Source organism: Ranitomeya imitator, chromosome 3, assembly GCF_032444005.1.
Source record: "Ranitomeya imitator isolate aRanImi1 chromosome 3, aRanImi1.pri, whole genome shotgun sequence".
NCBI classification, from domain to species: Eukaryota; Metazoa; Chordata; class Amphibia; order Anura; family Dendrobatidae; genus Ranitomeya; species Ranitomeya imitator.
Genome location: NC_091284.1, coordinates 748,364,772 through 748,391,387, shown reverse-complemented (window position 1 = coordinate 748,391,387; position 26,616 = coordinate 748,364,772).

The following is a 26,616-nucleotide window of genomic DNA, read 5'->3' as shown; positions in this document are numbered from 1 at the left end:
AGTGCACAGATGCACAGCCACAGCCAGATTACTATGCTGTTCCTTTGACTCAGACCAGAACATTGCCCTCGCAGTGTACTGATCCAGAATCAGACCCTGATGAGACTATGGTGCCCCATCACGAACGCTATACCACCTGCTTACACGGTGACACAGATGAAGGTGCACACGAGATAGAAGAGGAGGTCATAGATGACCCAGTTGTTGACCCGATTGGCAGCCATAGGGGGAACAGGGTGCAGGCGGCAGTAGTTCTGAAGCGGAGGAGGAGGGGCCGCAGCAGGCATCAACATCGCAACAGGTTCCATCTGCCGGGCCCGTATCTGGCCCAAAACGCGTGCCAAAGCCAAAACCAGTTGGAGGACAGCGTGGCCATCCGGTTAAAGAAGCTCAGTCTGCAATACCTGAAAAGGTATCCGATGGTAGAAAGAGTGCAGTCTGGCATTTTTTTAAACAACATCCAAATGATCAGCGCAAAGTCATCTGCCAAAAATGTTCAACTACATTAAGCAGAGGTCAGAATCTGAAAAGTCTAAATACAAGTTGCATGCATAGACATTTAACCACCATGCATTTGCAAGCCTGGACTAACTATCAAACGTCCCTTAAGGTTGTAGCACGCTCGGCCAATGAAGCTAGTCAGCAACGCTACATCCCTTCCATCTCTGTAAGGTCACCATTTCCCGCACCACCTGCAGCATCTGTGCAGGTTTCGTTGCCAGGCCAAAGCAGTCAGGGAATCACCAGTTTCATAGTAGGAAACACTGCATGTAGGGCACCGGCAAGAATACCGTCTCCAACTGTCTCTGTCGCGACAGAAAGCCTAGTGTCTCTAATACTGTTTTTTTTTTGTTTGTTTTTAAATTCTCCCTTCCCACCAAAAAATAGTGGGAGATTAATATTGGCATTTCTGCTTGAGTGCAAGTCCTGTGTGTGCCATCTCTCTCCAATTTTTGGGGCACAGAAAGCCTAGTGTGTAATACTGGGCCTGATTTCTTGATAATCCTCCCAGAAACCAAAAAATAGTGGGAGATTAAGATTGGCATTTCTGCTTGAGTGCCAGTCCTGTGTGTGCCATCTCTCTCAAATTTTGGGGCAAAGAAAGCCTAGTGTGTAATACTGGGCCTGATTTCTTGATAATTCTCCCAGAAACCAAAAAAATAGTGGGAGATTAAGATTGGCATTTCTGCTTGAGTGCCAGTCCTGTGTGTGCCATCTCTCTCCAATTTTGGGGCACAGAAAGCCTAGTGTGTAATACTGGGCCTGATTTCTTGATAATTCTCCCAGAAACCAAAAAATAGTGGGAGATTAATATTGGCATTTGTGCTTGAGTGACAGTCCTGCGTGTGTGGCATATCTCTCAAATTGTGGGCCACAGAAAGCCTAGTGTCTCTAATACTGTTTTTTTGTTTTTGTTTCTAAATTCTCCCTTCCAAAAAAAAAATAGTGGGAGATTAATATTGGCATTTGTGCTTGAGTGACAGTCCTGCGTGTGTGGCATCTCTCTCAAATTGTGGGCCACAGAAAGCCTAGTGTCTATAATACTGTTTTTTTGTTTTTGTTTTTAAATTCTCCCTTCCAAAAAAAAATAGTGGGAGATTAATATTGGCATTTGTGCTTGAGTGACAGTCCTGTGTGTGTGGCATCTCTCTCAAATTGTGGGCTACAGAAAGCCTAGTGTCTATAATACTGTTTGTTTTTTTTGTTTTTAAATTCTCCCTTCCAAAAAAAAAAATAGTAGGAGATTAATATTGGCATTTGTGCTTGAGTGACAGTCCTGCGTGTGTGGCATCTCTCTCAAATTGTGGGCCACAGAAAGCCTAGTATCTATAATACTGTTTTTTTGTTTTTGTTTTTAAATTCTCCCTTCCAAAAAAAAATAGTGGGAGATTAATATTGGCATTTATGCTTCAGTGACAGTCCTGCGTGTGTGGCATCTCTCTCAAATTGTTGGCCATAGAAAGCCTAGTGTCTATAATACTGTTTTTTTTGTTTGTTTTTTTTAAATTCTCCCTTCCAAAAAAAAATAGTGGGAGATTAATATTGGCATTTGTGCTTGAGTGACAGTCCTGCGTGTGTGGCATCTCTCTCAAATTGTGGGCCACAGAAAGCCTAGTGTCTCTAATACTGTTTTTTTTTTGTTTGTTTTTAAATTCTCCCTTCCAAAAAAAAAAATAGTGGGAGATTAATATTGGCATTTGTGCTTGAGTGACAGTCCTGCGTGTGTGGCATCTCTCTCAAATTGTGGGCCACAGAAAGCCTAGTGTCTGTAATACAGTTTTTTGGGGGATTTTTAGTTCTCCCTTAAAAAAAAAGTGGGAGATTAATATTGGCATTTGTGCTTGAGTGACAGTCCTGCGTGTGTGCCATCTCTCTCAAATTGTGGGCCACAGAAAGCCTGGTGTCTGTAATACAGTTTTTTTTTTGGACAGGGGTTTAATTCTCCCTTAAAAAAAAAAAAGTGGGAGATTAATATTGGCATTTGTGCTTGAGTGACAGTCGTGTGTGCCATATCTCTCAAATTGTGGGGCACAGAAAGCCTAGTGTCTGTAATACAGTTTTTTTTTTTTTTTTTAATTCTCCCTTAAAAAAAAAAAAAGTGGGAGATTAATATTGGCATTTGTGCTTGAGTGACAGTCGTGTGTGCCATCTCTCTCAAATTGTGGGGCACAGAAAGCCTAGTGTCTGTAATACAGTTTTTTTTTGTTTTTTAATTCTCCCTTAAAAAAAAAAAAGTGGGAGATTAATATTGGCATTTGTGCTTGAGTGACAGTCGTGTGTGCCATCTCTCTCAAATTGTGGGGCACAGAAAACCTAGTGTGTTACATTGTGCCTGATTTTCCTTGCAGTCTCACCCACCTGTAAAGGGATATCTAAATCCTACAGAAGTTATAGTTCACCTTGTAAGTTGTTTTACAGTAACAAATACCGTTACTTTGGTTACGTTTTGCAAACAATGAGGAAGTCTGGTGGAAGAGGTCGTGGCCGTGGCCGTGGGCGGTCATTGCCAGCTGGTAATGATGGTAGTGGTGGTGGAGCATCAGGTGGTCGTGGGAAAAGCAATATAGCACCTAAGTCTCGAATGTGGAGCCAGGTTCGTCGTCTGGCTACACAAGGCCTCGAACGCTCCCTTTTCTTGGAGTAGGAAAACCGCTTTTAAAGGCGGAGCAGCAAGAGCAAGTTTTGGCTTTCCTTGCTTATTCAGCCTCTAGCTCTTTTGCCTCCTCTTCTGAAACTGGTAAATGTAAAAGCAGCGCGTCGTTGGTCGATGTTCACGGTCAGGGACAAGTCGCTTCCTTGTCCTCTTCAGCAAAAACAACAGAGAAGGATGCGTCCGGCGACACAACGAGTTACTCCATGGAGCTCTTTACACATACCGTTCCTGGGTTAAAATGTGAAACATTTGACAGGCCATGCCCATTAGAAGTTGAATCGGACATGGAGTGCACAGATGCACAGCCACAGCCAGATTACTATGCTGTTCCTTTGACTCAGACCAGAACATTGCCCTCGCAGTGTACTGATCCAGAATCAGACCCTGATGAGACTATGGTGCCCCGTCACGAACGCTATACCACCGGCTTACACGGTGACACAGACGAAGGTGCACACGAGATAGAAGATGACCCAGTTGTTGACCCGATTGGCAGCAATTGGGGGAACAGGGTGCAGGCGGCAGTAGTTCTGAAGCGGAGGAGGAGGGGCCGCAGCAGGCATCAACATCGCAACAGGTTCCATCTGCCGGGCCCGTATCTGGCCCAAAACGCGTGCCAAAGCCAAAACCAGTTGGAGGACAGCGTGGCCATCCGGTTAAAGAAGCTCAGTCTGCAATACCTGAAAAGGTATCCGATGGTAGAAAGAGTGCAGTCTGGCATTTTTTTAAACAACATCCAAATGATCAACGCAAAGTCATCTGCCAAAAATGTTCAACTACATTAAGCAGAGGTCAGAATCTGAAAAGTCTAAATACAAGTTGCATGCATAGACATTTAACCACCATGCATTTGCAAGCCTGGACTAACTATCAAACGTCCCTTAAGGTTGTAGCACGCTCGGCCAATGAAGCTAGTCAGCAACGCTACATCCCTTCCATCTCTGTAAGGTCACCATTTCCCGCACCACCTGCAGTATCTGTGCAGGTTTCGTTGCCAGGCCAAAGCAGTCAGGGAATCACCAGTTTCATAGTAGGAAACACTGCATGTAGGGCACCGGCAAGAATACCGTCTCCAACTGTCTCTCAGTCTGCCATGTCCACCGGCACCCCCGCTAGTTCCACGATCTCCAGCTCTCCAGTCCAGCTCACACTCCATGAGACTCTCATTAGAAAAGGAAGTACTCATCCTCGCATCCGCGTACACAGGGTTTGAACGCCCACATTGCTAGACTAATCTCGTTAGAGATGATGCCCTACAGGTTAGTTGAAAGCAAAGCTTTCAAAGCCCTGATGGACTACGCTGTACCACGCTACGAGCTACCTAGTCGACACTTCTTTTCGAGAAAAGCCATCCCAGCCCTCCAGCAGCATGTTAAAGAGCGCATCGTCCATGCACTCAGGCAATCTGTGAGTACAAAGGTGCACCTGACAACAGATGCATGGACCAGTGGGCATGGCCAGGGACATTACGTGTCCATCACGGCACACTGGGTGAATGTGGTGGATGCAGGGTCCACAGGGGACAGCAATATTGGGACAACTCTGCCTAGCCCACGGTCTAGGAAACAGTTGGCTGTAGCCGTTCGCCCCCTCTCCTCCTCCTCCTCGTCCTCCTGCAGAAGCGAGAGCTCGTCCACAGACCGCAGTTGCACAACCACTCCATCCGCAGCTGCCACTGTTGCACACCAGGTGTCCCATTATGGGGCAGCTACTGGCAAGCGTCAGCAGGCTGTATTGGCAATGAAATGTTTGGGCGACAACAGACACACTGCGGAAGTTCTGTCCGAGTTCTTGCAGAAAGAAACGCAGTCATGGCTGGGCACTGTACATCTTGAAGCAGGCAAAGTAGTGAGTGATAACGGAAGGAATTTCATGGCTGCCATCTCCCTTTCCCAACTGAAACACATTCCTTGCCTGGCTCACACCTTAAACCTGGTGGTGCAGTGGTTCCTGAAAAGTTATCCGGGGTTATCCGACCTGCTCCTCAAAGTGCGCAGACTTTACTCTCATATCCGCCGTTCGCCCGTACACTCCAGCCGTATGCAGAACTATCAGCGGTCTTTGAACCTTCCCCAGCATCGCCTAATCATCGACGTTACAACAAGGTGGAACTCAACACTGCACATGCTTCAGAGACTGTGCTAACAGAGGCGTGCTGTTATGTATTTGTGGGAGGATACACATACATGGGCAGGCAGTTGGATGGCAGACATGGAGTTGTCAGGTGTGCAGTGGTCGAAGGTACAAGACATGTGTCAAGTCCTTCAGTGTTTTGAGGAATGGACACGGCTGGTTAGTGCAGACAACGCCATAATAAGCATGAGCATCCCCCTAATGCGTCTGCTGATGCAAAGTTTGACGCACATAAAGGAGCAGGCGTCTGCAGCAGAGGAAGAGGAAAGCCTTGATGACAGTCAGCCATTGTCTGGTCAGGGCAGTGTACAGGACGAGGTAGCAGGCGAACAGGAAGAGGAGGACAAGGAGGATGATGGGGATGAGTATTTTTTTAATGAGGAAGCTTCTCTGGGGCCAATGGAAATTGGTGGCGTGGCAAGGCCGGGTTCTGGTTTTTTGAGGGACACAAGTGACGTAGATTTGCTTGTAACTGCCCCTCAACCCAGCACAACCGCAGATTTGACAACTGGAACTTTGGCCCACATGGCGGATTATGCCTTACGTATCCTCAAAAGGGACCCACGCATTATTAAAATGATGACCGATGACGATTACTGGTTGGCCTGCCTCCTTGATCCTCGCTATAAAGGCAAATTGCTAAATATTATGCCACATGAGAAACTGGAACAAATATTAGCAACCAAACAATCAACTCTTGTTGACCGTTTGATTCAGGCATTCCCAGCACACAGCGCCGGTGATGGTTCTCACAAGAGCTGCAGGGGGCAGCAGGCCAGAGGTGTTAGAGGTGCACAAATCAGAAGTGGCGTTGGACAGAGGGGTTTTCTGACCAGGTTGTGGAGTGATTTTGCAATGACCGCAGACAGGACAGGTACTGCAGCATCAATTCAAAGTGACAGGAGACAACATTTGTCCAGTATGGTTACTAACTATTTTTCATCCCTTATCGATGTTCTCCCTCAACCGTCATTCCCATTTGATTAGTGGGCATCCAAATTAGACACCTGGCCAGAATTGGTAGAATATGCATTGCAGGAGCTTGCTTGCCCAGCAGCTAGTGTGCTATCAGAAAGAGTATTCAGTGCTGCTGGTTCAATCTTAACCGAAAAAAGGACTCGTCTGGCTACCCAAAATGTTGATGATCTAACCTTCATTAAAATGAACCACTCCTGGATTTTGAATTATTTTGCCCCACCTTTCCCGGCTGACACCTAGCTTTCCTATTTTAAGGGTATTGCTTGTGGACTGGTCTGACTGAGTTTTCCAATCTGGTAATTTGCAGGAGCTGTTTGTCCAGTATACGACATGTTTACACCTCCTTAAATGAGCAAACTCCCCCCATGGGGCCGTGGTCTCGCCACTTGGCGCAAGCACCCGTGAGTGCCGTTTGTCTGAAGAGGTGGGTGTGCATGCTTTTGGTCGACGGCACTGCCACTGGGTCCCTCATAGTACAATAAAGTGTCTCTGGCGGTGGTGGTGCACAACCAACGTCAGACACACCGTTGTAACATGAGGGGCCCTGGGACTGTACCGCCGGCCCCAAGACGTTACACCCCCCTCCAGCCAGCTCAAACAGTGCTCTACGATTTGCAAAATTATCTCTCACAGCTCCACCAATGTTTAGTCTATGCGCTGACATCCTTCAATGCCTGGCACATGTGTTGACATGTATGATGCTACTTTAAATAGTCAGGGGCAGTGTCCTATATTTACACCAGTAAATGCTTAGCGCCAAATTACTAGGTCTGAAACTCAGCAGAGGAGCCCACCCCTGTACTCAAGTATGCCACCCTTTTGTTTTTTGGTTTTGTTGTATTGCGAGACATTAACATCTATTTATTTTTTGGGAGTACTAACTGTCAGACACTCCTTACAATCGGCATCCGCTGACAACACCAATGCTGCCTGTGTACCACTGCAAGATAATTCCAAGTGCATAGAGCCTACTTTTGTTATGTTAGGCCTACTAAGTCTGTCTGTGGTCCATAATTGAAATTGTCCTCCACTGACCACACCACTGCTGCCCGTGTACCCCTGGAACCTATTTTTAAGTGCCTACAGCCTACTTTTGTTATGTTAGGCCTACTAATTCTGTCTGCGGTCCCTCCTTCCAATAGTCCTCCACTGACCACACCACTGCTGCCCGTGTACCCCTGGAACCTATTTTTAAATGCCTACAGCCTACTTTTTTTCTTTATTTTCGATCTTCAGGCTCTTCTGAAATAGTTTTTTAATCAAACTGCATTGGGGCTAGTACTTGGGTTGGGGCATACTACCGGTGTCTGCCGCTCCAAGGTGTTCTCCTGGTTGCCTTTCCTGAGCTTCGATCTTCAGGCTCTTCTTAAATAGTTTTTAAATCAAACTGCAGTGGGGCTAGTGTTATGATAGGCAATTCAGTAACACAATGTACATAGCGATCAGAGCACATACAGTGATCTGACAATAACCCAAAATAATAGAACGAGCTCTGAGACTTGGGAACTCTGTAGACCGCAATTCCTGATCCTCTCCAAACACAACTAGAGGCAGCTGTGGATTGCGCCTAACGCTCCCTATGCAACTCGGCACAGCCTGAGAAACTAACTAGCCTGAAGATAGAAAAATAAGCCTACCTTGCCTCAGAGAAATACCCCAAAGGAAAAGGCAGCCCCCCACATATAATGACTGTGAGTAAGATGAAAAGACAAACGTAGGGATGAAATAGATTCAGCAAAGTGAGGCCCGATATTCTAGACAGAACGAGGATAGGAAAGATAACTTTGCGGTCTACACAAAACCCTAAAGAAAACCACGCAAAGGGGGCAAAAAGACCATCCGTACCGAACTAACGGCACGGAGGTACACCCTTTGCGTCCCAGAGCTTCCAGCAAAACAAATAGACAAGCTGGACAGAAAAAATAGCAACAAATAGCAAAGAAGCACTTAGCTATGCAGAGCAGCAGGAAACAGGAATGATCCAGAGAAACACAAGTCCGACACTGGAACATTGACAGGAAGCATGGATCAAAGCATTAGGTGGAGTTAAGTAGAGAAGCAGCTAACGACCTCACCAGATCACCTGAGGGAGGAAACTCAGAAGCTGCAGTACCACTTTCCTCCACAAACGGAGGCTCCCAGAGAGAATCAGCCGAAGTACCACTTGTGACCACAGGAGTGAACTCTGCCACAGAATTCACAACAGGCTAGTACTTGGGTTGGGGCCTACTACCGGTGTCTGCCGCTCCAAGGTGTTCTCCTGGTTGCCTTTCCTGAGCTTCAACCTTGAGGCTCTCGTTAAATAGTTTTTAAATCAAACTGCAGTGGGGCTAGTACTTGGGTTGGGGCCTACTACCGGTGTCTGCCACTCCAAGGTGTTCTCCTGGTTGCCTTTCCTGAGCTTCGATCTTCAGGCTCTTCTTAAATAGTTTTTAAATCAAACTGCAGTGGGGCTAGTACATGGGTTGGGGCCTACTACCAGTGTCTGCCGCTCCTTGATGTTCTCCTCCACTGATCAAACCACTGAAGCCTGTTTACTTCTGTTACCAATTTTGAACTGCATTTAGCCTACTTACTGATTTGGGCCTACTCACTGTGTCAGCCTCTCATTACAGTTGTACTCCACTGAACAAAGCAATGCCCCCTGGTTTGTCATGTTACAAATTTTGAACTGCAATTAGCCCACTTTATTATTTGGGCCTATATCTGTGTTTCCTCCTCATCCTGCCCATTGCCCAGCCTGTGATAGATGAGTCTGCTGGTACATTGACCCAGAACGCTACATTCCCCGTGCACGCTACACAGCCAGAATGTGACCCTGCTGAAAGTCAGGTTCCCCTTCCCGCATACCATACCACCTTACACGGGGACACAGAGGAAGGTGCAGATGAAAGTGCAGGTTCCTTCATCTGGTGGGGGAGATACTCATTGGCGACGTCACTGGCACAGGGCCCCTCATAGTACGCAAAAAGTGTCGCTGCCGATGGGAGGCGCCCCCACCATGCAAACACACCGCCGTACTTTGAGGGGCCCTGTGCCAGTGCCAATGCCAAACAGTGGGCCCCCCCTGCTTGCTCAGGATCACAGCACTTTCAAAGTTGAAATACTTACCTCGCCCTGCTCCACTGCCGTGACGTGGTCCAGATTTCCTGGGCCCACAAAATACTTGAACCAGCCCTACCCCCAACAACTTTAGCCAAATGACCCCCAATTTCCAATGCCTAACTATTATTATAAGCGAAATTAAGATTGACAAGCTTCATCAAGAAGAATGGATGTTTTTGCCGTTAAAATGGGCACTCTAGGTGTTTTCCTGGCCCCCACTCACTGCCGACTATGCTGCCCCATTGACTTGCATTGGGTTTCGTGTTTCGGTCGATCCCAACTTTACGACATAATCGGCCGATTTCACTCGACCCGACTTTTGAGATAGTCGGGTTTTGCAAAACACAACTCGACTCTAAAAAAGTCAAGGTCGCTCAACCCTATATATGGGTGATGAATTGGCAATTCTTTGGGATGAAAGATATTCCTTTCTAAGGGACTAATACTAACAACAACTTTTGGAAGGGAGTGTTTTGATGGAATCACACACTTTGTTTAAAAATGAAGGTGTGCCGTATCGCCTTCATGTGTAACTATGAGACTTAACCCCTCTGTGACCTTAGACGTACTATCCCGTCGAGGTGCCCTGGGCTTATCTGACCCTGGACGGGATAGTACGTCATAGCCAATCGGCCGCGCTCACGGGGGGAGCGCGGCCGATCGCGGCCGGGTGTCAGCTGCTTATCGCGGCTGACATCCGGCACTATGTGCCAGGAGCGGTTACGGACCGCCCCCGGCACATTAACCCCTGGCACACCGCGATCAAAGATGATCGCGATGTGCCGGCGGTGCAGGGAAGCACCGCGCAGGGAGGGGGCTCCCTGCGGGCTTCCCTGAGACCCCCGGAGCAACCCGATGTGATCGCGTTGCTGCGAGGGTCTCACCTCCCTCCCTGCTCCCTCCAGCCCCGGATCCAAGATGGCCGCGGATCCGGGTCCTGCAGGGAGGGAGGTGGCTTCACAGAGCCTGCTCAGAGCAGGCACTGTGAAGGCTGCAGGTCTGCATGTCAGATCAGTGATCTGACAGAGTGCTGTGCAAACTGTCAGATCACTGATCTGTGATGTCCCCCCCTGGGACAAAGTAAAAAAGTAAAAAAAAAAATTTCCAAATGTGTAAAAAAAATAAAAAAAAATATTCCAAAATAATGAAAAAAAAAAAAAAATATTCCCATAAATACATTTCTTCATCTAAATAAAAAAAAAACCCAACAAAAGTACACATATTTAGTATCGCCGTGTCCGTAACGACCCGACCTATAAAACTGTCCCACTAGTTAACCCCTTCAGTAAACACCGTAAGAAAAAAAAAAAAAAACGAGGCAAAAAACAACGCTTTATTATCATACTGCCGAACAAAAAGTGGAATAACACGCGATCAAAAGGACAGATATAAATAACCATGGTACCGCTGAAAGCGTCGTATTGTCCCGCAAAAAACGAGCCGCCATACAGCATCATCAGCAAAAAAATAAAAAAGTTATAGTCCTGAGAATAAAGCGATGCAAAATTAATTATTTTTTCTGTAAAATAGTTTTTATCGTATAAAAGCGCCAAACCATAAAAAAATGATATAAATGAGGTGTCGCTGTAATCGTACTGACCCGAAGAATAAAACTGATTTATTAATTTTACCAAACGCGGAACGGTATAAACGCCTCCCCCAATAGAAATTCATGAATAGCTGGTTTTTGGTCATTCTTCCTCACAAAAATCGGAATAAAAAGCGATCAAAAAATGTCACGTGCCCGAAAATGTTTTCAATAAAAACATCAACTCGTCCCGCAAAAAACAAGACCTCACATGACTCTGTGGACCAAAATATGGAAAAATTATAGCTCTCAAAATGTGGTATTGCAAAAAATATTTTTTGCAATAAAAAGCGTCTTTCAGTGTGTGACGGCTGCCAATCATAAAAATCCGCTAAAAAACTCGCTATAAAAGTAAATCAAACCCCCCTTCATCACCCCCTTAGTTAGGGAAAAATAAAAAAAATGTATTTATTTCCATTTTCCCATTAGGGCTAGGGTTAGGGCTAGGGCTAGGGTTAGGGCTAGGGTTAGGGCTAGGGCTAGGGTTAGGGCTAGGGTTAGGGTTAGGGCTAGGGTTAGGGCTAGGGCTAGGGTTAGGGCTAGGGTTAGGGTTAGGGTTAGGGCTAGGGTTAGGGTTAGGGCTAGGGCTAGGGCTAGGGTTAGGGCTAGGGTTAGGGTTAGGGTTAGGGCTAGGGTTAGGGCTAGGGTTAGGGCTAGGGTTAGGGCTAGGGTTAGGGTTAGGGCTAGGGTTAGGGTTGGGGCTACAGTTAGGGTTGGGGCTAAAGTTAGGGTTAGGGTTTAGATTACATTTACAGTTGGGAATAGGGTTGGGATTAGGGTTAGGGGTGTGTCAGGGTTAGAGGTGTGGTTAGGATTACCGTTGGAATTAGGGTTAGGGGTGTGTTTAGATTAGGGTTTCAGTTATAATTGGGGGGTTCCCACTGTTTCGGCACATCAGGGGCTCTCCAAACACGACATGGCGTCCGATCTCAATTCCAGCCAATTCTGCGTTGAAAAAGTAAAACAGTGCTCCTTCCCTTCCGAGCTCTCCTGTGTGCCCAAACAGGGGTTTACCCTCACATATGGGGTATCAGCGCACTCAGGACAAATTGGACAACAACTTTTGTGGACCAATTTCTCCTGTTACCCTTGGGAAAATACAAAACTGGGGGCTAAAAAATAATTTTTGTGGGAAAACAAAAAGATTTTATATTTTCACGGCTCTGCGTTATAAACTGTAGTGAAACACTTGGGGGTTCAAAGTTCTCACAACACATCTAGATAAGTTCATTGAGGGGTCTAGTTTCCAATATGGGGTCACTTGTGGGGGGTTTCTACTGTTTAGGTACATTAGGGGCTCTGCAAACGCAATGTGACACCTGCAGACCAATCCATCTAAGTCTGCATTCCAAATGATGCTCCTTCCCTTCCGAGCCCTCCCATGCGCCCAAACGGTGGCTCCCCCCCACATATCGGGTATCAGCGTACTCAGGACAAATTGGACAACAACATTTAGGGTCCAATTTCTCCTGCTAACCTTGGAAAAATACAAAACTGGGGGCTAAAATATAATTTTTGTGGAAAACAAAATATTTTTTATTTGCACGGCTCTGCGTTATAAACTGTAGTGGAATACTTGGGGGTTCAAAGCTCTCACAACACATCAAGATGAGTTCCTTAGGGGGTCTACTTTCCAAAATGGTGTCACTTGTGGGGGGTTTCTACTGTTTAGGTACATTAGGGGCTCTGCAAACGCAATGTGACGCCTGCAGACCATTCCATCTAAGTCTGCATTCCAAATGGCGCTCCTTCCCTTCCGAGCCCTCCCATGCGCCCAAACGGTGGTTCCCCCCCACATATGGGGTATCAGCGTACTCAGGATAAATTGGACAACAACTTTTGGGGTCCAATTTCTCCTGTTACCCTAGGGAAAATACAAAACTGGGGGCTAAAAAATAATTTTTGTGGGAAAAAAATTTTGCTTTATTTTTATGGCTCTGCATTATAAACTTCTGTGAAGCCCTTGGTGGGTCAAAGTGCTCACCACACATCCAGATAAGTTCCTTAGGGGGTCTACTTTCCAAAATGGTGTCACTTGTGGGGGGTTTCAATGTTTAGGCACATCAGTGGCTCTCCAAACGCAACATGGCGTCCCATCTCAATTCCGGTCAATTTTGCATTGAAAAGTCAAACGGCGCTCCTTCCCTTCCGAGCTCTCCCATGCGCCCAAACAGTGGTTTACTGCCACATATGGGGTATCAGCGTACTCAGGACAAATGGGACAACAACTTTTGAGGTCCAATTTCTTCTCTTACCCTTGGAAAAATAAAAAATTGGGGGCAAAAATATAATTTTTGTGAAAAAATATGACTTTTTATTTCTACGGTTCTGCATTATAAACTTCTGTGAAGCACTTGGTGGGTCAAAGTGCTCACCACACCTCTAGATAAGTTCCTTAGGGGGTCTACTTTCCAAAATGGTGTCTCTTGTGGGGGGTTTCAATGTTTAGGCACATCAGTGGCTCTCCAAACGCAACATGGCGTCCCATCTCAATTTCTGTCAATTTTGCATTGAAAAGTCAATCGGCGCTCCTTCCCTTCCGAGCTCTCCCATGCGCCCAAACAGTGGTTTACTGCCACATATGGGATATCAGCGTACTCAGGACAAATTGGACAACAACTTTTGAGGTCCAATTTCTTCTCTTACCCTTGGAAAAATAAAAAATTGGGGGCAAAAATATAATTTTTGTGAAAAAATATGATTTTTTATTTTTACGGTTCTGCATTATAAACTTCTGTGAAGCACTTGGTGGGTCAAAGTGCTCACCACACATCCAGATAAGTTCCTTAGGGGGTCTACTTTCCAAAATGGTGTCACTTGTGGGGGGTTTCAATGTTTAGGCACATCAGGGGCTCTCCAAACGCAACATGGCGTCCCATCTCAATTCCTGTCAATTTTGCATTGAAAAGTCAAACGGCGCTCCTTCCCTTCCGAGCTCTCCCATGCACCCAAACAGTGGTTTACTGCCACATATGGGGTATCAGCGTACTCAGGACAAATTGGACAACAACTTTTGGGGTCCATTTTCTCCTGTTACCCTTGGTAAAATAAAACAAATTGGAGCTGAAGTAAATTTTTTGTGTAAAAAAGTTAAATGTTCATTTTTATTTAAACATTCCAAAAATTCCTATTAAACACCTGAAGGGTTAATAAACTTCTTGAATGTGGTTTTGAGCACCTTGAGGGGTGCAGTTTTTAGAATGGTGTCACACTTGGGCATTTTCTATCATATAGACCCCTCAAAATTACTTCAAATGAGACGTGGTCCCTAAAAAAAAATGGTGTTGTAAAAATGAGAAATTGCTGGTCAACTTTTAACCCTTATAACTCCCTAACAAAAAAAAAATTGGTTCCAAAATTATGCTGATGTAAAGGAGACATGTGGGAAATGTTACTTATTAAGTATTTTGTGTGACATATCTCTGTGATTTAATTGCATAAAAATTCAAAGTTTGAAAATTGCGAAATTTTCAAAATTTTCGCCAAATTTCCGTTTTTTTCACAAATAAACGCAGGTACTATCAAAGAAATTTTACCACTATCATGAAGTACAATATGTCACGAGAAAACAATGTCAGAATCACCAGGATCCGTTGAAGCGTTTCGGAGTTATAACCTCATAAAGGGACAGTGGTCAGAATTGTAAAAATTGGCCTGGTCATTGACGTGCAAACCACCCTTGGGGTAAAGGGGTTAAAGGGCTCTTATATAATCTATATTCTGTTATTTAGACAACTTCGTGTTTTTATCTTTATTTATGTAATTATTAATATCACTTTTCATACACATGTTTCACATATCAATATTTTACTTATATACTGGTACCCTTATTTTTATATATTTTTTGTATATTTTGCATTTTTATATTAATATTAACTTTGTTTGTAAAATTAACAAATAGTTTTATATATTTATACACATTTGTATTTTCAGTTTATGTATATTTTAGACAGTTGTTAGTTTAACACTTTGCACTTCACTTATTTGGGCCATATCGGAGCTCTCTCAATCATGTTAATGCGATTTCGGTAGATTCCAACATAGAACTTAAACTATAAGACATAATCACCCCTGTGCATAGGGAAGCACAGTTAAATTGCCAAAGATAGGTGTTACATTCTTGTCACCTTATAAATACTAATTCTCAGTAATTTCGGTAATATAGATGGAGCGCATGCGCAATCTTCCTCGACTCGCGATCTTCCTGCGACGCCTATATAGACAGGCTTGCGGTCCATGCTTGCGTGTCAGAGGTGCAGGCAGGAAGATCAATTCAGCGAGAGAGGCGATGCTGACATGCGCCGCATACGTCATCTTGCCGATCCATCAGCTGATTGACTGGAACTATGTTTAAAGAGTCAGCTGTCCCTCACCCCGACACGCCCCCGGAAGAAGCTAGGTGGCGAAACGCGCATCGGGTTGAGGGGATGCCGCTGTTAGGACTCGGCACAGCAAAGACAACAGCCCATAGCTGCAGGTATCTATGCACAGCATTTTGTTTGCATGCATGGCACTTTATATATAATTAAATTACCATCTACTAACTGTTATGCCAGGTACATTAAGTGATAGGAGGTATCAAACAGATTTACTCCCGTAGTAGGAAGATTTCACGTGTGTGTTCTCTTTGCCCAGATTTCTAGTATGGCCAATTAAAATGAGATATTTACATCATTTACATAGATATAAGGCCATGGGCTCAACAATGAATCGCCACTGTTGAAATTTTATATAACAAAACTACTGCAAATATTATTGTATAATTTAATCATATATGTGCATTAATTGTATGAGAACTATTTATTGATAAAACAATATATACCTGTATTTGTAACATTTTTTGTACAATTGTATTTTATAACTTGCATCTATTTTGGGACCAATTATCAATTGACTAGAGCATGATTAGATAATATCTTATATCACCAAAATTAGCTCTTTTGATATAGTAGTATTGGTATTGACACTATATTTGGATTAAATAGTATCATTTTGATGCATTTATATTTTCCTGTGGTATATCTTCTGGAAGTTGTCTGGGTTTTAGTGGTATCCCTTTCTGTGACATTTTCTTGCTTTTGTATGGTTTTAAACGTGTTCTAAATAAAATTATTTTTTTTAAAAAGGATCTCTTCTGTATTCATAGTTACATAGTTAGTTAGGCCAAAAAAAGACATTTGTCCATCCAGTTCAGCCTATATTCCATCATAATAAAGCCCCAGATCTACGTCCTTCTACAGAACCTAATAATTGTATGATACAATATTGTTCTGCTCCAGGAAGACATCCAGGCCTCTCTTGAACCCCTCGACTGAGTTCGCCATCACCACCTCCTCAGGCAAGCAATTCCAGATTCTCACTGCCCTAACAGTAAAGAATCCTCTTCTATGTTGGTGGAAAAACCTTCTCTCCTCCAGACGCAAAGAATGCCCCCTTGTGCCCATCACCTTCCTTGGTATAAACAGATCCTCAGCGAGATATTTGTATTGTCCCCTTACATACTTATACATGGTTATTAGATCGCCCCTCAGTCGTTTTTTTTCTATACTAAATAATCCTAATTTCGCTAATCTATCTGGGTATTGTAGTTCTCCCATCCCCTTTATTAATTTTGTTGCCCTCCTTTGTACTCTCTCTAGTTCCATTATATCCTTCCTGAGCACCGGTGCCCAAAACTGGACACAGTACTCCATGTGCGGTCTAACTAGGGATTTGTACAGAGGCAGTATAATGCTCTCATCATGTGTATCCAGACCTCTTTTAATGCACCCCATGATCCTGTTTGCCAGGATCATGTTCCAAGATGTATTTATTAAAATGAACTTTGTTCATGGGAAAAGCCCTTTAAGTAAAGTGCACAATTTTAGATATTGTCAGGTTCAACAAGCGATGAAGAGTATGATGGAATCAAATAACTTTCACATCACCTCTCACAGAGGAATGGATTCCTTATTGATTGCTTCACATTCCAAAAAATGGAAACCTCCTACATAATATACAATATGCCATAATGTAAAATATATTTATACACTAATGACTGCAGGTTACATGTCTAACTTTATCTTTGAGAGTAAGATTAGTGTATGGGGTAAATATTAGAGTTTATATATACTGTATATATATAAACTTGAGAAAGGATATCACATCCGAAACATTGCCACGCCATTTGCGCAATAAAGTCCACTTTTTTTCATTTTTTTGTGCTGTTTTCCTTTTTTATTTATATTTTGAAAGCCATTTGATTATTGGTTGGGAAAGCTTTGCACGACAATCAAGGTAGTATCAGACGCTGTTCCAATTTTTTCTCATATATATATATATATATATATATATATACACACACACATACATATGCATAAGTGGGTTGTCAATCAATAAATTCATACATTGACCCAGTTGATCCATTGATCCCATTTTTTTCACCGAGCATTATACAAAATGAAGAAGAATGCGGACAATACTTGTATCAAATCGGCCCTTGTGTCGTACACAGTTTACATTTATCAGAGAGTGTGAAGATATAGGGGGGAAACTGGGGACTTAGTTCTCCATTGAGATCAAGTTAACAATTTTAAAACTGCTCTTTGGAGCGGAAGAGATGAAATGAGGAAGAAGAGTCTTAAGTAGGCGGCTTTACATAGCAAGAGTGGATTTCGTTAGGAAATGGAAAAATGGAGCATTACAGAATAGAAGAAATTATGTAAGAGAGTTATAAAATATGACGGGGTGCGGTTTTGCTCCTCAGAGAATTTTGAAAATTGGGAGAACAATTGGAAAAAATGTAGTGGAGAGAATAAAATTTGGGGGAGAGCGATAATCAGCAGCTAAAACATTAGTGGGGTTATTTTTTTTTAATGTTGGTTTATGTGGGGTTATTTTTTTTTTCTGAACAACTGGAAAAAGGTCGGGAGTGAAGGAATTAGGAAGATTGTTGTTTTTATCTGATTTCCTCTTTTTGTATTTGTACAGTATGTTTTGTATAATTAAGTAAAGTTGTAAAATACAAAAAAATGAGCAACAATTGCAGCATTCTAATGATGTCACAAAGGGCTGACGATATAGAATGCCCCGTCATCCAGGGTTCCGTTGAGGGTTTTAGTAGGCGTTTGTGGAGAGAGGAGTGTTGTGAGTGACTTGTGCAAATATGATGCCAAGAAAGCCATTTAAGAGTATTATAGATTTCTCTGACATCAAGGACAGCAGTGATGATGAAGACTTCAATCAGGTGAGTATCATTTTAAATTCTTAAATAACTAAAATATATTTGAGATAAAAGTTAAAAAAAAGATGGTGGGACAGAAAATATAGCTCCGAGTAGATGGGGTGATAATTTGGATCATGCTTGCAGAGTAAAGGCTGCCCTCACTTGTAATATTGGTGACAATATGTCCATGTACAGGATACATAATAATATTGTATGAGGACACATAAATGTCACCACCGCCCCTATCCATATCCTAACCATTGGTGGCTGGTACCCCCATCATACTCTGTGCACGAAATAAGCACAGGCCGATGGAAACCACATTCATATCTGTGTCTGCCTGTAATCAGTGGAATATGGAGTAAGATTATAGATTGGAGAAGTTCATGGTTATAGAATCTGACATGTTTGTCATTTTTTTCAGTCTCATCCAAGAAAGAGGCCAATTCCAAGGTCTCCAGGCCAAGAAAACATCAGTGGCTTCAATTCGGGCTTGACTACGAGTTTACCAGGTACTGTACCCCTAATCCAGTAAAGGCTCTGATACATATCGATGGCATGTAGAAGTAGGCCAGGAGCAATAGTCGTGACATTGCTACTCGGGCTCTGCATGCCCTGACCTTCCTCCACATAAACATCATGTTCCCTTGTCAGCTCACTTGCCGCTCCACTCTCTACGCTGGTAGGTCTTCTATTTGGCTCCAGTCGGACTGCTCCAGTCTCTTTGGAAATAATTGAGACACAGTCCAAGTTCAACTTCATATACAACACTATACTTCATGTCTTCGCAGCTCATCCAGTTCCACTACAGCGGTCACATCATGTTTCACATTGCACATCATTCCATCTTTCCCTCTAATCCTCTCCTCCTCACACGGCTCGAGCCCAGGTCCTACCGTCTCATATGGAATTTCAGAGTCCTCCCTGTCCAGATTTCTTGCCTTAACTGTTTCAAACCGGTTCTGAGGGCATCAGCCCATGCAAACATCTGCCACATGAGCGACCTGCTTGTCTTTCCTGCCATGTCTACTTTAAAGTAAGCTTCCATCCAGAAGCTGCTGACGCTTTTATGGTTTTGGCCAAGTTGATAATGGGGATGACTGGGCACTAAGCTTGAGAACGTTATGGGGTAACTGTGTTGCTCGGGCTAACAGCCCATCCGAGCTCTATGGGCGCCCAGGCCCTTCTGCCTACAGCCAGGAAGCTCCCCTACCCTTATCACAGTGACCTCTCCTAAAATAAACTATTAACACTAAAATGCCCCATCTAGTGGTCTATTCCCACCACTACACTTTCCCTACATACAATGCAGTCACAGGGATAATAAATACATTACTTATGTACATTCAGCAACATTAAAATATACATCTACAACAGTACGGGGCAATGATAGATAGATATGTACACACACACATATACATGCATACACACACTTACACATATGTTAAACTGGGAAAGGCACCAATGCAACCCCCTTACAGGCACATTGTAGTCTTTGGGTGCAGATCGCATGTTGTGGTCAGGGCTAGGATTTATGTATATTGTACGCCTACAGTAAATTAGCTCACATTAACCATTTCTTTTCAGCATTTGGTCAGGAATATTTATGCAGGATTTACAGTTAGATCCATATATATTTGGACAGAGACAACATTTTTCTAATTTTGGTTGTAGACATTACCACAATGAATTTTAAACAAAACAATTCAGATGGAGTTGAAGTTCAGACTTTCAGCTTTCATGTGAGGGTATCCACATTAAAATTGGATGAAGTGTTTAGGAGTTTCAGCTCCTTAACATGTGCCACCCTGTTTTTAAAGGGACCAAAAGTAATTGGGCAATTGACTCAAAGGCTATTTCATGGAGAGGTGTGGGCGATCCCTTTGTTATGTCATTCGCAATTAAGCAGATAAAAGGCCTGGAGTTGATTTGAGGTGTGGTGCTTGCATTTGGAAGGTTTTGCTGTTTAGTAAACATGCGGTCAAAGGAGCTCTCCACGCAGGTGAAACAAGCCATCGTTAAGCTGCAAAAACAGAAAAAAACCCATCCGAGAAATTGCTACAATATTAGGAGTGGCAAAATCTACAATTTGGTACATCCTGAGAAAGAAAGAAAGCACTGGTCAACTCATCAATGCAAAAAGACCTGTGTGCCCACGGAAGACAACAGTGGAGGATGATCGCAGAATAATCTCCATGGTGAAGAGAAACCCTTTCCCAACAGCCAACCAAGTGAACAACACTCTCCAGGAGGTCGGCATATCAATATCCAAATCTACCATAAAGAGAAGACTGCATGAAAGTAAATACCGAGGGTTCACTGCACGGTGCAAGCCACTCATAAGCATCAAGAATAAAAAGGCTAGACTGGACTTTGCTAAAAAACATCTAAAAAAGCCAGCACAGTTCTGGAAGAACATTCTTTGGACAGATGAAACCAAGATCAAACTCTACCAGAATGATGGAAAGAGAAAAGTATGGCGAAGGCGTGGTACAGCTCATGATCCAAAGCATACCACATCACCTGTAAAACACGGCGGAGGTAGTGTGATGGCTTGGGCATGCATGGCTGCCAGTGGCACTGGGTCACTAGTGTTTATTGATGATGTGACACAGGACAGAAGCAGCCGAATGAATTCTGAGGTATTCAGAGACATACTGTGTGCTCAGATCCAGCCAAGTGCAGCAAAACTGATTGGTCGTCGTTTCATACTACAGATGGACAATGACCCAAAACATAAAGCCAAAGCAACCCAGGAGTTTATTAAAGCAAAGATGTGGAATATTCTTGAATGGCCAAGTCAGTCACCTGATCTCAACCCAATTGAGCAGCATTTCACTTGTTAAAGACTAAACTTCAGACAGAAAGGCCCACAAACAAACAGCAACTGAAAAGTGAAGGCCTGGCAGAGCATAATAAAGGAGGAAACGCAGCGTCTGGTGATGTCCATGAGCTCAAGACTTCAGGCAGTCATTGCCAACAAAGGGTTTTCAACCAAGTACTAAAAATGAACATTTTATTTAAAATTATTTAATCTGACCAATTACTTTTGGGCCCTTTAAAAACAGGGTGGCACATGTTAAGGAGCTGAATCTCCTAAACCCTTCATCCAATTTTAATGTGGATACCCTCAAATGAAAGCTGAAAGTCTGAACTTCAACTGCATCTGAATTGGTTTTTTTTTAATTCATTGTGGTAATGTCTATAACCAAAATTAGAAAAATGTTGTCTCTGTCCAAATATATATGGACCTAACTGTATAAAGCCTGATAGAAATGGGATTTGGGGATGGTGGCCATGTACAGTGCGGGTCACTGTAGCTGAATGTGATTTTTTGCCCCATGTATAGGAAAACCCTGGATACTTTACTAGGAATAATTTATTTTTATATTGAGCCTCAATCTTTGCTATTACAAAATTCTAACAAGAGCTTTATGTTGTTTTCCCCACAGATCTGAGTTTACCACCTACAGACCATGGTCCGGACAGTATCAACTGGTAAGACACGTCTTCTCCATTACTAAGTACATGATTAATGGTGGCTCATTACCTGTTACATTTATTCCACAGCTCCGATGCCATCATTCTTATTGATGATGATGATGATTCCTATAGGGCAGGAACTTCCACATATAACAGTAAGTTATCATTTCTAGATACCATCCGGGGTTATTGTAGAAAGAACCCTGAATTTTCTGTACTGTCACAGATCAGTTTCCAAATGCAGCAATTAAAGGCAAATTATAGAAGGGTCTGTGCATTATTAAATTAAAATTATATTAAAGGGGTAATCCTATTTTAGACAAGCTTTATTGGTGCGGGTCCAATGTCTGGGACACTTCCATATTGGGAGAACAACATTTCTTTTTAGCATTTGGTCAAGAACATTATTCATGCATTTGCTCTGTTGGCGCTGTATAAATAAAGAAATTATTATATTATTATTATTGCTCTTAAGTCAGCCAGAAATGGGATTTGGGGATTTCTTCTGATGATGGCCATGCACTGGGCAGGTCACTGTAGCTGAATGTGATTATTTGCCCCATATACTTATAGGAAGTACACTGGATACTGTATTAGAATTTATCTTTTTGATATTGAGCCTCAGTTGTTGCTATTACAATAGTCTAATAAGAGATTTATGTTGTGTTGCCCCCACAGATCTGATTTTACCAATTTCAGATGATCCAGACAGTTCCACCTGGTAAGACTTACATCTCTTCCATTACTAGATACACGATGGGGATTAATGATTAATGGTGGCTCATATTCTGTTACATTTATTTCACAGCTCCTATTACAGCACTAATGAAGATGACGATTTCAATAGGGCAGGAACTTCCTCATATAACAGTAAGTTATCATTTCTAGACACAATCCAGGTTTTTGTTATTGTAGAAATAACAATGAGTTTTCTGTACTGTCACAGGTCAGTTTCCAAGTCGAGCAATTACAAGGGCGCTGATCAGGAGTTGGAACAGTGAGCCACCTGGGAAATGTGCTGTAAATGCCACTGTCAGAGAATGACAGCAGCATTTAGGAGGTTAACAGAAGCAGGCAGAGCTCCAATCCACTCTCGGCTGTTAGAGGTAGATGATGGCTGAATGACACAGCCATCATCTGCCATGAAAGAGGCGGGCTCAACTCCTGAGCCCTCTCCATTCATTCTCTACTGATGAGCGCTGTACGTGGCTGCTAAGGGGTTAAACTATAGATACCTTACAGAGGTAATCCTATTTTACACATGCTTGATTGGTGTGGGTCCTATGTTTCGGACACTTCCATATTGGGAGAACAATTCATCGCCATGTTGACTTATGGACATTGTTGTCCCTATAGAATTTATAACAGATGTGAAATACATTTGCTTGTCTCTTTTTATAATTCCAATAGTCATCAATAGAGAAAGCCCTGCACAATGATTCCCACATCTCCATTAAAACCAATAGAGGCTACCATGAATCAGCAAATAAGGTGACAGGTAGGGTTGAGCGACCTTGACTTTTTTAGAGTCGAGTTGTGTTTCACAAAACCCGACTATCTCAAAAGTCGGGTCGAGTGAAATCGGCCGATTATGTCGTAAAGTCGGGATCGACCAAAACACGAAACCCAATGCAAGTCAATGGGGCAGCATAGTCGGCGGTGAGTGGGGGCCAGGAAAACACCTAGAGTGCCCATTTTAATGGCAAAAACCTCCATTCTTCTTAATGAAGCTTATAAATCTTAATTTCCCTTATAATAATAGTTAGGCATTGGAAATTGGGGGTCATTTGGCTAAAGTTGTTGGGGGTAGGGCTGGTTCAAGTATTTTGTGGGCCCAGGAAATCTGGACCACGTCACGGCAGTGGAGCAGGGCGAGGTAAGTATTTCAACTTTGAAAGTGCTGTGATCCTGAGCAAGCAGGGGGGGCCCACTGTTTGGCATTGACTGGCACAGGGCCCCTCAAAGTACGGTGGTGTGTTTGCACGGCGGGGGCGCCTCCCACCGGCAGCGACACTTTTGCATACTATGAGGGGCCCTGTGCCAGTGACGTCGCCAACGAGTATTCCCCCCCCACCTGATGAAGGAACGTGCACTTTCATCTGCACCTTCCTCTTTGTCCCCGTGTAAGGTGGTATAGTATGCAGGAAGGGGAACCTGACTTTCAGCAGGGTCAGATTCTGGCTGTGTAGCATGCAAGGGGAATGTAGTGGTCTGGGTCAATGTACCAGCAGACTCATCTATCACTGGCTGGGCAATGGGCAGGATGAGGAGGAAACACAGATATAGGCCCAAATAATAAAGTGGGCTAAATGCAGCTCAAAATTGGTAACAGGACTAACCAGGGGGCATTGCTTTGTTCAGTGGAGTACAACTGTAATGAGAGGCTGACACAGTGAGTAGGCCCAAATCAGTAAGTAGGCTAAATGCAGTTCAAAATTGGTAACAGAAGTAAACAGGCGGCACTGGTTTGTTCAGTGGAGGAGAACATCAAGGAGCGGCAGACACTGGTAGTAGGCCCCAACCCATGTACTAGCCCAAATACAGTTTGATTAAAAAACTATTTAACAAGAGCCTCAAGGTTGAAGCTCAGGAAAGGCAACCAGGAAAACACCTTGGAGCGGCAGACACTGGTAGTAGGCCCCAACCTATGTACTAGCCCCACTGCAGTTTGATTAAAAAACTATTTAACGAGAGCCTCAAGGTTGAAGCTCAGGAAAGGCAACCAGGAGAACACCTTGGAGTGGCAGACACTGGTAGTAGGCCCTAACCCAAGTATTAGCCCCACTGCAGTTTGATTAAAAAACTATTTAACAAGAGCCTGAAGATCGAAGCTCAGGAAAGGCAACCAGGAGAACACCTTGGAGCGGCAGACACTGGTAGTAGGCCCCAACCCATGTACTAGCACCACTGCAGTTTGATTAAAAAAACTATTTAACGAGAGCCTCAAGGTTGAAGCTCAGGGGTTGGCAACCAGGAGAACACCTTGGAGCGGCAGACACTCGTAGTAGGCCCCAACCCATGTACTAGCCCCACTGCAGTTTGATTAAAAAACTATTTAACGAGAGCCTCAAGGTTGAAGCTCAGGAAAGGCAACCAGGAGAACACCTTGGAGCGGCAGACACTGGTAGTAGGCCCCAACCCATGTACTAGCCCCACTGCAGTTTGATTAAAAAACTATTTAACGAGAGCCTCAAGGTTGAAGCTCAGGAAAGGCAACCAGGAGAACACCTTGGAGCGGCAGACACCGTTAGTAGGCCCTACCGAAATAGTAGCCCCAATGCAGTTTTCAAATTCCTATAGGCTGAAAATCAGACAATTGACGCTCAGCTTTTTTCAGAGGAGGACAGCTGTATTGAGTGGCGCAGACAGACACAGGTAGTAGGCCTTAAACAAAAAATTGGGCTCAATGCAGTTTAAAAAAGGTTACAGAGGTACACAGGCAGCATTGGTGTGGTCAGCGGAGGACAATTTGAATTGCGGACTGCAGACAGACTTAGTAGGCTGTCCCCTGTGGACCATGCATCCACCACATTAACCCAGTGTGCCGTAATGGACGCGTAACCTTCCGTGGACATGCCTACTGGTCCATGCGTGTGTTGTCAGGTGCACCTTTCTACTCTTAGATTGCCTGAGTGCATGGACGATGTGCTCTTTAACATGCTGGTGGAGGGCTGGGATGGCTTTTCTCGAAAAGAAGTGTCGACTGGGTAGCTCTTAGCGTGGTACAGCGTAGTCCATCAGGGCTTTGAAAGCTTCACTTTCAACTATCCGGTAGGGCATCATCTCTAACGAGATTAGTCTAGCAATGTGGGCGTTCAAACCCTGTGTACGCGGATGCGAGGATGAGTACTTCCTTTTTCTAACGAGAGTCTCATGTAGGGTGAGCTGGACTGGAGAACTGGAGATCGTGGAACTAGCGGGGGTGCCGGTGGACATGGCAGACTGAGAGACGGTTGGAGACGGTATTCTTGCCGGTGCCCTACATGCAGTGTTTCCTACTACGAAACTGGTAATTCCCTGACTGCTTTGGCCTGGCAACGAAACCTGCACAGATACTGCAGGTGGTGTGGGAAATGGTGGCCTTACAGTGACGGAAGGGATGTAGCGTTGCTGACTAGCTTCATTGGCCGAGGGTGCTACAACCTTAAGGGACGTTTGGTAGTTAGTCCAGGCTTGCAAATGCATGGTGGTTAAATGTCTATGCATGCAACTTGTATTTAGACTTTTCAGATTCTGACCTCTGCTTAACGTAGTTGAACATTTTTGACAGATGACTTTGCGCTGATCATTTGGATGTTGTTTAAAAAAATGCCAGACTGCACTCTTTCTACCATTGGATACCTTTTCAGGCATTGCAGACTGAGCTTCTTTAACCGGATGGCCACGCTGTCCTCCAACTGGTTTTGGCTTTGCCACGCGTTTTGGGCCAGATACGGGCCCGGCAGATGGAACCTGTTGCGATGTTGATGCCTGCTGCGGCCCCTCCTCCTCCGCTTCAGAACTACTGCCGCCTGCACCCTGTTCCCCCAATGGCTGCCAATCGGGGTCAACAACTGGGTCATCTATGACCTCCTCTTCTATCTCATGGGCAACTTCGTCTGTGTCACCGTGTAAGCCGATGGTATAGCGTTCGTGACGGGGCACCATAGTCTCATCAGGGTCTGATTCTGGATCAGTACACTGCGAGGGCAATGTTCTGGTCTGAGCCAAAGGAATAGCATAGTAATCTGGCTGTGGCTGTGCATCTGTGCACTCCATGTCCGATTCAACTTGTAATGGGCATGGCCTGTTAACTGTTTCACTTTCTAACCCAGGAACGGTATGTGTAAAGAGCTCCATGGAGTAACCCGTTGTGTTGCCTGACGCATCCTTCTCTGTTGTTGTTTTTGCTGAAGAGGACAAGGAAGCGACTTGTCCCTGTCCCTGACCGTGAACATCCACTAACGACGCGCTGCTTTTACATTTACCAGT